Source organism: Eptatretus burgeri, chromosome 5, assembly GCF_056783735.1.
Source record: "Eptatretus burgeri isolate ZD-2024b chromosome 5, Ebu_testis_v1, whole genome shotgun sequence".
NCBI lineage: Eukaryota > Metazoa > Chordata > Myxini > Myxiniformes > Myxinidae > Eptatretus > Eptatretus burgeri.
Window position 1 is genome coordinate 120,900,141 of NC_140965.1, and position 14,021 is coordinate 120,914,161.

The 14,021-nt window shown below is 43.8% G+C and overlaps 1 protein-coding gene and 1 long non-coding RNA gene across 4 annotated transcripts in view; both read left to right on the forward strand.

Moving 5' to 3' along the window:
* Positions 1-14,021, forward strand: part of LOC147027249 (glutamate receptor ionotropic, delta-2-like) — a 675,131-nt gene that overhangs the window by 356,207 nt on the left and 304,903 nt on the right. The window lies entirely within an intron of this gene.
* Positions 10,688-12,425, forward strand: LOC147027250 (uncharacterized). Its single transcript, XR_015058750.1, has 4 exons — positions 10,688-11,383; positions 11,481-11,639; positions 11,902-11,959; positions 12,249-12,425. It is a non-coding gene; the product is annotated as an uncharacterized LOC147027250 (long non-coding RNA).

The window sequence follows — 14,021 nt, forward strand, 5'->3', positions numbered from 1 at the left end:
AAACAAGTTTTGCTGTTCAAAACTTCAGTTATGTTTCCATTTTAACCACTAACTTGGTGCTTGGTTTTGAAAGCGTTCTGCAGTGTTCCTTCCTATTCCAGCTGTGTCACATGTGCTACTTCACCTCGTTGCCTGTCTTATCTTGCCCTTCCAAAGTCTAATCTTTCTATCCATCCATACTATTTCATTGCCCTTTTCTCATGTCTGTGAAATTGCTGTCATGAATCTTTCCTCTCTTGCTCTTCTTCATAATCTTTCAAGTATGCAGTCGACTACCACCTCATGCTATCTCTCATGCCTGTTGACAATCTCTTCTACTTTTGCTTACTCTAGCCTCCTCTCTCTACCTATAGCTCTCCTCTTAATCATTGATGTTGTTACCTCTACCACTGAAGGTGGATATTGGTTATATATTCACACTTGTTTGTCTTTGTTTGTCTGTTGTGAGCAGGATATCTAAAAAGTTATGGACAGATTCGGACAACTATGTGGAGAGGTTGGGTGTATGACAAGGAAGAATTGATTTGATTTTTGTGAAAATCTGGATACTTTAATTTTTACATTGATTCTTCACCATTGCGAGATTGGGCCCAAAACGATGCGTAGCACAATATTTCAAAAAGTTGTGGATGGATTCGGATGAAACTTGGTGGGCTGGTTGGGTGTGTGATACGGAAGAATTTGTTTCGATTTTGCTGAATATCCGAATCCAGACACGAGAATTTTTTTAAGTGATTCTTCACCAATGAGTGATGGGGCTGAGGCTGAGGTCACATTTGCCATGGCGGCCATGGGGTCTCCAAAATCTATGGCCACTAGCAATTATACGGCAGCCGCAGTATTTCCATGGTCACACAATGTAGCAGTCACATATGTTTTTATTTTTCGGGGAGCTGCACGGCGTATTTATAAATTGTGGAGACCGAAAACGTGGGGTTGCCGTATGGTCTTTGATTTGATGCCGCACGGTGACCTTAGGGCGTTCCTGCGGCAGCCATGGAATTTTCAAGGCAGACGCAAGGTTCCCGCAAGGCGACTGCAGGGGGACCGCAGGGGGCCCTAAGGCGAACGTGCGGCCAGACAGACGGTAACGAATGGGTTAATTTTTTTTTTTACCTGGTTTTTTTTTTTTCGGCTTGTCGAATTGCTACGGCGAACATAGAAATGAAAAAAAGTTATAACTCCGCGTTATAATTCCACGGCAACCTTACCGCCTGTAAAATATAGCCATACAGCGTAGGGCCACCCTGAGGCCACCTCAGAAACTCTGCGGCCGCCGCACGTTTCTGTCAATTCAGAGGGCGTACGGCCGCCATATCCTCGCCGTAGAGCAAATGTGACTTAGGCCTTAGGTCTTAGAAATGGTGGAGACCAAAAACGTGGGGTTGCCATACGGTCTTTGATGTGATGTCGCACGGTGACCTTAAGGGGGCCCTGCGGTGGCCATAGAATTTTCAAGGCAGACGCAAGGTAGCCTCAAGGTGCCCGCAAGGCGACTGCAGGGGGCCCGAAGGCGAACGTGCAGCCAGACGGACGGTAACGAATGGGTTAATTTATTTTATTTCTTTTTACCAGTTTTTTTTTTCGGCTTGTCGAATTGCTACGGTGAACGTAGAAATGAAAAAAAGTTATAACTCCGCGTTATAATTCCACGGCGACCTTACAACCTGTAAAATATAGCCAAACGGCGTTGGGCCACCCTGAGGCCACCGCAGAAACTCTGTGGCCGCCGCACGTTTCTGTCAATTCAGAGGGCGTATGGCCGCCGTATCCTCACCGTAGAGCAAATGTGACTTAGGCCTAAGACGATCGACATATAGCACGATATCTCACAAATTATGGACGGATTTGGACGAAACTTGGTGAATGAGTGGTTAAAGAGACAAGAACAAGGCGATTAAATTTTATTTTCTGGTCCGAATCCAGATCAGGTCTATCAGTGGGATAAAAAACCTAAACTAATTAGCGTGGTGGAGTACCAAGTGCCCTTCTAGTTTGTATTTGTTTCTTGTCCCCATATACCCTTCGACCTTCTTTCATTCCAGCTTGCCTTTCTAGTTGACTGACACTTACATGCCATTTACTGAGTTGTATTTATATAGAAGAATAAACAAGAAAACAGACCAACACATTCCTGAACCAGGCACAACAAATCCCACCCATTAAGGCATAAAGTTATTTTGGGGATCAAATTTAAATTTAATACATCCTTAACCTGAATCTTGATTAAAAGAAATAGAATAAGGAATATTTAATCTTAGTTTGAAGTCAATTAAACCATTTTTGACGAAGTTATGACCGTAAAATGAATTTGACCTTTCAAGGCCACGAAAGGTCAAAGGTCATGGTGTCAAATGAAAGCCAATAAAGGACTTGATATTTGGCTTCCATCGTAAACACGCATATTCCTAACCTTTTTATCCCGCCCCCGGAGGGAAGGAGCGGGATATTGTTATCGTCCGGTTTGTTACTTGGCGAAATCTTCAATTTTGTCAAGTATGTTGGTCTGTTCCGTTTGTTGGTTTGTTTGTTTGTTTGTCCGGTCGTCTACAGCCCACACGGCTGGACCAGTCCTTCTTAAATTTTTACACCTTATAGGCAATCCACCTGAGACGGTCCGTGTCCAAACCCCGTGTTAATCGGACTAAACGTGGCGACGTGACGTCACACAACGTGAAAACACATTTTTGGACATAACTCAGTGACCGGAAGTCGTAGCGACTTCCGGTTGACGCCAAATTAAACGTCATTCAAATATCTAAATGATTACGAAATGCATCTTATTACAAATTACGCATAGTTTTCACAAGCGTATGACGTCAAAGTTTTGCCTCTTGACGTCATTTTTAAAATAATATTTACACTCGTGTGCAGCCGAAACTACTGAAGCAATCGTTCTCAAATTTTAACACGTGATACCAATCTTGCTGAAATAGTCTGGGATCAGGTCAGGTCAGGTATGGGAGCATGTGCCAGAACAGCGCGTCGCTGAGTCCACTTTCCGCCGGTACTCCAGGGGCCTCCGTCTGGCCATCCCCCAGGCAGATGGCAGGCCCATCCCCATCTCCTTGAGATGATGGTCAACCTGCTGCAACCACGAGGCACGTGGTCGGCCCACTGGCCTCCTCCACTCATGAGACTCCCTCGCTGAGAGAATCTGGTGAGCAGGATCAGCGTCAGGAAAATGAGCCACATGTCCATACAGCCACAACTGACGCTCACGGACTATGCAGGTAACAAATCTCATCCGAGTCTCTCTCAGCAACCGCTCGTTGGACACAAAATCCGACCAGCGATAGCCAAGGATTCTCCGAAGAGACCTGGTACCAAAGGAATTAAGTCTCCATCTCAGATCCTTGGTCAGAGTCCAAGTCTCGCATCCATAGAGCAAGACTGGAAGTACCAAGGACCTGAAGACTCGGACTTTCTTCCTCCCGCACAGGTACCGGCAGCGCCACACCCCATGATCCAGTGAATCCATGACTCCCCAGGCCCGACCCAGATGTCTATTGACCTCTGACTCACAGCCAGCAGAGACATGAATATCACTGCCAAGGTAAGTGATTCTCTCCACGACCTCAACATCCTCACCACAAACAGGCACAGACAGGACAGCAGCATCCAAGATGTCACCAAAGGCCTGGATCTTAGTTTTGACCCAAGAAACCCGTAATCCCAGTGGCTCCGACTCCTCATTCAGCACCTCGAGGGCCCCCAAAAGGATATCTAAAGTCACCGCAAAGATAACTGCATCATCTGCAAAATCAAGGTCCGAGATCTTGACATTCCCAAATGATGCACCGCAGCTTGATCTCTCCGACATCCTCCCTAAAATCCAGTCCATACAAGTGCTGAAAAGTGTGGGGGCCAGTACACACCCCTGACGAACTCCAGTAACAACTGGGAATAAATCAGAGATGGTACCACCACACTTCACAGCACTCTCAATACCAGAGTAGAGTTCAGACATCAGATCGATCAGTTTGGGTGGCACCCCAAGAAGACCAAGAATCCTCCAGAGGACATCCCGATTCACTGAATGGAACGCTTTACAGAGATCAACAAAGGCTGCAAGCAGCCCCTGCCGAAACTCTCGTCTGTGTTCGGTGAGGACACGAAGAGCAAGGATACGGTCAATCATTGACCTCTTTGGTGTAAAGCCTGACTGCTCTGGACGCTGGTGCTCAAGCAAATGGTGGCGAACCCTATCAAGAATTATCCGAGCAAAGACCTTGCCCGGCACTGAGAGCAGCGTCACCCCTCGGTAGTTGTTGCAGTCTTGGCGGTCACCCTTCCCTTTCCAGAGAGGGACAACAAGGCCCCTCTTCCAGTCAGTTGGGATGATGCCTGTGTTCCAGGCAGAGCACAAAACTGCATGCAACGACGCGAGTGCAGCATTTCCACCAGCCTTGAGAAGTTCGGCATGGATGCCACAGATCCCTGGAGCTTTGCCCCGTTTCAACTGGTTCACCGCAGCCCGTGTTTCCACAAGCGAAGGTGGACCACAGTTTATTGGAGGGTCAGCAACAGGGATTTTAACACCCCTGATGTCCAACTCGACAGCTGGTGGATCAGCCTGGTACAATCGCTCAAAGTAACCGGCCCAGTGGGCCTTCAATTCGGACGCATCTGTCAAGAGCCTACCACCCTCTGCTCGAACTGCATTACACCGAGGGATGGGCTTGGATGAATGCAATGCGCGAATTCCCCTGTAAGCAGGACGAGAATCACTTGACCACAGGTGATGCTCTACCCCCTCACAGATTCCTCGCACATAGGCCTCCTTGTCCACCCTCAGTGCACATACAGTTTTACGCCTCAGCTCCCTGAACAGCTCAGCTCTGCAATTGAGCCTGGCCCTGCGACTCTGGTCAATGGTATCCAGTGTCCCTTGAGAGACAAAATTCTTCTTTGCCCTGCGGTGAGTTCCAAGACATCCATCGGCAACATCAAGGATAGTGGTCTTGAAGGCACTCCACAACTCTTCAGGACGCCCCAAAGCACCCAGACCCCCCAAGTGTCCACTCAGCCTGTTTGCAAATTCCTCAGCTACTCTCTCATCCCGGAGCTTGCCAACATCCAGCCTCGGCTGGGATGGTACCATTCTCCAGGATTTAAGGTGCAGCTTTGGAGCTGATACAACAAGCCTGTGGTCAGTATTGAAGGACGCCCCAAAGCACCCAGACCCCCCAAGTGTCCACTCAGCCTGTTTGCAAATTCCTCAGCTACTCTCTCATCCCGGAGCTTGCCAACATCCAGCCTCGGCTGGGATGGTACCATTCTCCAGGATTTAAGGTGCAGCTTTGGAGTTGATACAACAAGCCTGTGGTCAGTATTGAGGAACTGAGCACTCCGGTGGACCCTGCAGTTCTGGATCATCCTCCAACGACCGTCAATGAGGACATGGTCAATCTCCTTTGCCACACCGCCAGCGTTGAAATACCAAGTCCAGCGATGAGCTTGTGGGTGCTGAAACCTTGAACCAGCCACCCTAAGTCCATGACTTCTTGCAAAGTCAAGGAACTTCGTGCTATTCTGGTTCATAGTTCCTGACCCATGGGGACCAACACACACCTCATAACCATCCCTATCAGTTCCAGTCGATGCATTGAAATCCCCCAAGACTAGAAGTGTATCTCGTCTGGGGCACTGATCAACCACAGACTCAAGCGTGGCGTAGAATGCATCCTTCACGGTGAGATCACTCGCCTCAGTCGGAGCATAAACAGAGACCAGGGAAATGACACCTCAGGAGTGATGAATCCTTAATCTCATAATACGCTCGTTGACCGGTGTTACTTCAATTATCATTGGGGTCAGCTTCTTGGACGCAGCTACAGCAACTCCTTGGGTATGGTAACCATCAGAGCGACCAGACCAATAGTAGGTGTAACCACCCACCATTATCTCCTCACAATCCGGTCTCCGAACCTCAGAGAGAGCTGCAATCCCGATGTCCAAACGCTTGAGCTCAGATGATAACAGAGACAGGTGATCATCCTCTCTTAGGGATGGGACATTCCAGGAACCCACCCGAAGGGACCGCCTCAGGTTAACCCAAGGAGACCGCCGTCTGGTGGACGACACCTCAGCACCACTCCAACGCACTCTCCCGCAATCTGACCCAGGGATTTTACCCCGTGCTTTCCCTCCTATCATCAAAGATTGGGGGTCCCGAAGGCTTTGCCCCAATCCCGTCATCCGGTGAGCTGCCCTGCGAAGGGAAGCTGCACAGGAAGTACTCCCACGGAGTGGGTTTTCAGATTTTTTTGCGTTTTTGTGTTTTGTGGAATGAAGGGTTTTACGGTGGCCGGAGTGCAAATCCTGCCACCAACCTCCTAAAAAAAGTAACCCGACTGCAGGAGGACGTCCGCAGACACAGTTGGGCACTTGATATGGATGGCCTTTGGCTCACAATGTGCTCCTCCGCCCTTTGACAGGTTTTGTTTTTAATCCTGCTGGGTGTCCATATCCAAACACCCCTCCTCACCAGAAAACCTGGTGGGGGAGACGGTTTAGTCGCCGACAACCCGACCATGGAACAGGTTAGTACAGGTTTACATGGTACCTGTAGCAGGTCACAGATCGAACCTGACCTGACACCGATCAAATCACGTCATAATCGCACTTAACGTCACGATGTTACGTCAAAAAAGGTGAAAACAAGCTTTTGAAAATAACTCAGTAACCGGAAGTCGTAGCGACTTCCTGTCGACGCCAAAACAAACTTCAATGGGATATGTAAATGTTTTAAAATGCATGTTAGTACAAATTATGCACAGTTTTCGCAAGCGTATGACGTCAAAGTTTTTAGCTGTTGGCGTGATTTAAAAAAAATTATATTCGTTTTACAGGTCACAATTCTTAACCGATTTGGATGAAATTTTAACAGGTGATAGAAATCCACAGTGCAAAAAGATATGTGACTTTTGGTGATGTTCAAGATCAGGATCTGGATTCTGCATCACTTTATATTATCACCCATTATAAACCAATGGGGAACTTTGTGAATTACACATGGCTATTTCTCAAACAGTTTTGCACTTATATTGAAACGTATACTGTCTATTTATGCATGTAATGTTAACATGTGTACAACGTTTGATCGAAATTTACCCAAGGTCAAGGTCAGTGTCACCCAAAACATGAAAAACACACATATAAAATACATATTTTTGTTTTACAACATATTTCAAACCTGATAACGGGATCATAAAGCTGGTTGAAAAGCAATGTTCCTAGGTATTTTCAAATATTTTCTACGATCAGAATGAAGGCAACAAGCACCGATGATAAGTTGTTGAATGTCACATGGTGGCTTTAAATGAGTTGTGAAAATTTTCAATCTGCTGCCGTTACAATGACAACGCGCGCCTGATAATTGTTATTTGTGACGTCGTGTCTTTTTATTAATGTACGAACAAATAAACACCACACATTCCATGACATTACAGCTTGGCCCACCACACGGAAAGGTCAACTAATTCGCCAAGTGTCGTGCTAAGCACGATTTTTCATTTGTCTGTTTGTTTGTCTCTTTTAGCAACTTTACGGCAAAATGGCTTTTGCAAACACTATCAAATTTAATCCACAGGTGGGCAATGAACCTTGGACGACCGCATTAACTTTTGGGTCCAATTGGATCAAAGGTCAAGGTCAAGGTCACAAAAAGATCAAAATCGTTTTTCGCTCATAACTTCGTCAAAAATGATCTCATTTACTTCAAACTAAGCTTCAAGTCAACCTTATTCTATTTGTCACTTATAATCCTACCCATTCCTATAGTGAAAAATGCATATTTGTGAAGATCGGTAGGGTCCAAAATTTTGGGGGTCATGGTCTTCGGTCAAAATTACAAATTTTTCATTTAAACTAAAACAAGGTTACGAAAATACAACTTTACGGGAAAACGGCTGGCTCAAACACTGTCAAATTGTATCCACAGGTGGGTAATGAACCTCGGACGACCCCATTAACTTTTGGGTCCAATTAGGTCAAAGGTCAAGTTCAGGTCATGAAAAGGTCAAAATCGTTTTTCGCTCAAAACTTCGTCAAAAATGGTTTCATTGACTTCAAACGAAGACTAAAATATTCCTGATTCTATTCCTTATTATCAACATCCAGGTGAAGGATGTATCAAATTTAAATTTAATCCCCAAAATAACTTTATGCGTTAAATGGGGGTGGGATTTGTTGTGCCTGGCACCACTTGCAGGGTGTTCCCTGGGTTTTAAAATGACTTGGGTAAAACTGCCAACATGTATAATTTTGGCATGGGAGAGGGGGTTTACCCCCTTTCGCTGTCGGGGGGTCTAGGGGCTCTCCCCTAGGAAATTTAGCAATTTTAGATGCTCGCAGGTGCATTCTGGGGCATTCTGAGCATGCAATTAGAGACACAAATTAGTATCTTGGCGTCATCAATTTTGTAAAAAAAATTCTCACAACATATCTTATATTTAGCATGTATGTGTCTTCACCATAAATATATACAATATTTTTTTTATATCTTTTTTGTCGTTTTTTTTTCTATTTTTCTTTTCAAAAATTTAAAAGCAGTTTGGCTGCCAGAAATTGACTTAAGCGGCCGCCCAAGTGAGCCCTATGGATGGAAAACACTGCACTTCTTTGATTTATAATGGAAAAATTGTAATTTTGACCGATGACCATGACCCCCAAAACTTCGGACCCTACCGATCTTCACAAAGATGCATTTTTCACTCTAGGAATGGGTAGGATTATAAGTGACAAATAGAATAAGGTTCAATATAAGCTTAGGTTGAAGTTAAGCACATCATTTTTGATGAAGTTATGAGCGAAAAACGATTTTGTTCTTTTCGTGACCTTGACCTTGACCTTTGATCCAATTGGACCCAAAAGTTAATGGGGTCGTCCAAGGTTCATTGCCCACCTGTGGATTAAATTTGATAGTGTTTGCTAAAGCCATTTTGCCGTAAAGTTGCAAACAGACAAACAAATAGAAATGGCCCATCTGGCCAGGATTTGACGAAATTCATCGCTCATGTATTAATATATGCGCGTAGCGTGCGCAATACGCAGTGTACACCCATCAACATGCGTATAATAACACACACTAATCACTATACATCTATGTTTTAAGTTTCAAATGAATCCGATAAGATTTTGCAGAGTTGTTGAGAGAAAAAAAATCAGGCCCGGTGCAGCTTGTATTGCTGACTTCACGTGCGTATTGCGTGCGTATTACGCAACGCCTACTCATCGGTTTTTTTCTCGAATTGCAGTATGAGAGAATAGATCTGAACCCCATAGATCTGAACCCTGCGGTTCAGATCTGCGATGAGAGGATTGTGTAATATTAGAGGCCGAGGAGATTCGTTTTAAATTCCGTTAAATTGTTCACTGTGAATGGTAATTTTTATGAATATTTGGTGGCATTATGATTCATAAGTGATCATAACTACCATGAAAAACCGTAGATAGCACTTACCATGTCAAATTAAAATACCTGTCACCTCCGTAATCCGTAACGGATGTGACCAATTTTTAATCCAGTCAAAGATACTCCACTCCTACGTCCGTGTTTCAAATTTGAAAGGAATCTGTTAAGATTTGGCGGAGACATGAATTTTTGAAAATCGGCCCATGCTAAAAGATACGGATTTTCGCGATTTTCAGGAATTTTTCCTGACCTTGACCTTTGACTTTGACATGCCAAAAGTTATAGGGTTCTTTTCTGGTGGCCAATAAGTCCATTAGTGAAGTTCCATGACATTCCGACTCGAAATGCGACCTGTAGAGCAAGACGTACACACAAACAAACAAACTCACAAACTGAACCGACCAACATACTTTACAAAATCGTAGATTTCGTCAAGTAAAACAAATGAAAAATCGTGCTTAGCACGACACTTGGCGAATTAGTTGACCTTTCCGTGTGGTGGGCCAAGCTGTAATGTCATGGAATGTGTGGTGTTTATTTGTTCGTACATTAATAAAATGACGCGACGTCACAAATAACAATTATCAGGCGCGCGTTGTCATGGTAACGGCAGCAGATTGAAAATTTTCACAACTCATTTAAAGCCACCATGTGACATTCAACAACTTATCATCGGTGCTTGTTGCCTTCATTCTGATCGTAAGTAGGGAAAGAATACTGGTTCTGGCTCACTTTTCCCCATGTAAATGAATGGGGGATTTTCAGCCATGAAATTTTTCTTTTTTTTTCCCCTAAAAAATAAATCCCCTTTTTAGCCCAAGGTATATTTATTTGTCTCCCCTTTTAACCTGGAGCCTGGTGTTGGCTTAGTGGTTAGGGTGGCAGCTTGGGATCCCAGGGTCCTGAGTTCAAATCCCGTTGGCTGCTGAATTAACACCAGGGGGTTGACTCAGCCTGCCATCCTTCCGAGGTCGGCAAAATGAGTGCCAGTGTACTGGTCCCGGTGTATGCCCCGGTTAGAATAGGTGTACCATATCCCTGTGTGTCGTAAGAGGCGACCAGGGTTGGTGTCAGGAAGGGCATCCGGCCATAAAACATTGCCTCAAGAAAAAGCCAAACCCCTGCACAGCAGGGAAAAATGGCTGTAAAAACGGTCATTTTTTTATTTCCCCTTTTAACCTAGGGCTCTCTATTCAAATAGCCCATACAACAAGATAAAGATTTGTTAAACGTGATTCTAAAGAAATATCTGAAACGCCTAGGCCCCGGGACACTCTTTATCAAATAACCAATGCATATTGTTTAGCTCACTCATTGAACCTATAAACATTTGTTCATTCTCAAATTCCTTCAATAGTTTAATTTTCTTTGCACAATAATCCCCATCTAAAATATTGAAAAACAAAACATTTGAATCTTTATATTTTTTAAGATACCCCTTTTGTGCCATTACGAAATGATAAACTTCTCTTAATGATCTCATCTGACCACCTCCTGAGTTGCAAATCATTTTTGTACATAAACCATGCCAGAAAAAAAGTTTTGTTTCAAATGTTTTCAGTTCATGCCGTGAAAATGAGGAAGTGTTTTTTTGACACGGCCGTGCTGTGTGAATGAGGAAGTGGTTTTGGGCTGTCATGCTGTGAAAAAATAGGAACTATTCTGTGAGACAAGGTCTCGTGTTTATATTTTATCTCAGAACACGAACTGAAAACATTTGAATCAAAACTTTTATGGCGTGGTTTATGTCCAAAAACGATTTGCAACTCGGGCGGTGGCCAGATGAGATCATTAAGAGAAGCTTGTCATTTCCTGTGCCCACACCCAATGATTAAGCAATTTCCTCATCGTTGCTTTATAAAGCGGTTCGCCAGACAAAGTTTCTGCCAGACGGAATTTTCATTTTTACAACTGAGGCATGGACGATATTTCTTCCGATGAAGCCAACAGCCCACTACAGAGTTGGTAAGTTTGTGTATGCTTTTCTCTTTGAACGATGAAGCAAATGATTATTAATTAAATCATGATAATTCTGATATATATATATATTTTTCCCTGACAGGGCATTGGAAGAAATTGAGTTCACATATCACGACGTGGTTCATGAAATTAATACTCTTATTGAAGAGATCAATGATTTTAGAAGAGAATTGAAAGACATTTTCAATGAGTGGCATGAAGTCTTATCACGTCCTCTCATCTCGAAGGAATTAAACCAATGGTGAGACACGTGTGTGTGCCTCTCTCTCTGTCTGTCTTTCTACCTACCTCTCTCTGCTCTTATTGAAGAGGCCAATGATTTATAATGACTGGTCTCTGATCTCGAATGAATTAAACCAATGGTGAGGCACGTGTGTGTGTGTCTATGTGTGTGTGTATGTGTGTGTGTGTGTGTGTGTGTGTGTGTGTGTGTGTGTGTGTGTTGCTTTCCCTGTCTGTCTCTTCATCTATACCCTTGACTTATTTATTTTTTTTTTTTTCAGCACTATCGCACAACATCAGCTGTTGAAGCAATCTTGTACAACACATGATTTTCTGGAGGTAAATATTTCTGAATTATTATTAATATCACTCGTACAACACATGATTTTCTGGAGGTAAATATTTCTGAATTATTATTAATATCACTCTCTCTTTAGAATGTCGCCTTATGTTGGTTGCATCATTAGTTTGGACGTGGTTTTGTCAGTACACTGGAATTCATTTTATTGACCTTGAAAGGATGACAGGCTCCTGGTGTGTTAATTCAGTGGTCAACGAGGCTTATTCATATTACCATGTAATTATCTTTATAGAACCTAATTATTATCCACTTTTTGTTTCAAAACAGAATATGGTGTCTGAGTTTCGAAATCACAAGGCATCTGAAGAAGATTGCTGGGAAAGATTGTACATTCTCGCAAATGAATATTTAATATTTTCAATATTAATAAATTATATTTGTTTTGTTTACAATTACTTGATTCTGAATTACAAGAAAAGAATAAAAGAGATGTAAAGGGGGGGGGTTGGGGGGTGGGAGGGGGGGGGTAGGTGCGCTCAATGACCCATCACCCCCTCATCCCATCCCTCCCCTCCCCATGTGTGTGTGTGGGGAAGGGTGGGGGTGGGATGAGGGAGGTGGTGGGTCAAAGGTGGGGGCGCACAGGGGGGATGAGGGGGGGTGGGGCTTGTGTGGGCGGGGCTTGTGTGGGCGGGGCTTCGGTGGGGGCTTGTGTGGGTGGGGTGTGTGTGGGAGGGGCTTGTGTGGGCGGGGTGTGTGTGGGTGGGGCTTGTGTGGGTGGGGCTTGTGTGGGGCGGGGGTTTATGTGGGTGGAGCTTGTGTGGGAGGGGTTTATGTGTGTGGAGTTTTTGTGTGGAGCTTGTGTAGGCAGGGCTTATGTGGGAGGGGTTTATGTGGGCAGGGTTTATATGGGCAGGGGTTTATGTGGGTGGAGCTTGTGTGGGAGGGGTGAATGTGGATGAGGCTTATGTGGATAAATGGATGGGTGGAGAGATGGGGGGATGGGTGGATGAGTGGAGCTTGTGTGGATGGGTGGATAATTTTTTAATTAAATAAACATGTTGTGTGTGTGGGGAACTAATTAACTAATCACTAATTATGTGAATATGATGAATATGGGTGGAGCTTGTGTGGGGTTTGTGTGTGTGGAGCTTGTGTGGAGTTTTTGTGTGGAGGTTGTGTGGAGCTTGTGTGGGGTTTGTGTGGGCGGGGCTTCGGTGGAGGGGGCGTGTGTGGGCGGAGTCAAAAGGGCGGAGTCAAAAATTTCAATTTATTGGAGCTTGTGGGGGTGTGTGGTGGGGTTTGTGTGGGATTTGTGTGGGCGGGGCTTGTGTGGGCGGGGGCTTGTGTGGGTGGAGCCAAAAAGGGGCGGAGTCAAAAAATTTCAATTTATCTTTGTCTTTTGTAATTCCTGTGAATAAAATGAACCTAAAATCTCTTCCCCTTCCAAATCATATATCTTATAAGTCCAAGGAACCGTATCTATTACATCAACAATTTTAAAAAGCTCGTTGGTCCATCTTTTCGTATAACCTTTTTCAAAATGAGATTTCCACCTATATATTCTTACGATATCACCAACTTTGAACTTAGGTTTTCTGACATTAATCTCTTTTTCATATTTTAATTTTGTAAATGTTTCTGATGGCTTCATATTTGTTGACGTGTGAATCGTGTCATTGTACTTATCCACAATATCTTGAATAAAAGATGACCATTGTTGTGAACCGAGTTGTGTGAATTTTTTATATAGTCTCTCTTTTAAGGTACGATTAAAACGTTCAACAACAACTGCCTTCCCTTCATTAAAGGTACTGTATAATGTAATACTGTTATTTTTTAGAAAATTCATAAATGTCTTGTTATAAAACTCCCTACCCTCATCAGTCCACAATTTTTTAGGTTTTCTCTTACTTTTATTAAATATCTGTTGGAAGGCTAACATAAGAGTATTACCTGTTTTGTTTTTTAATGGTACAACCCACGCATATCTACTCCTCAAATCAATAACGGTTAAAGCATACTTGTACCCCTTATCATTATTGAGTTCAATCAAATCAGCAGACCAGATATAATCTACTTCCTTGGAATAAACTTTCC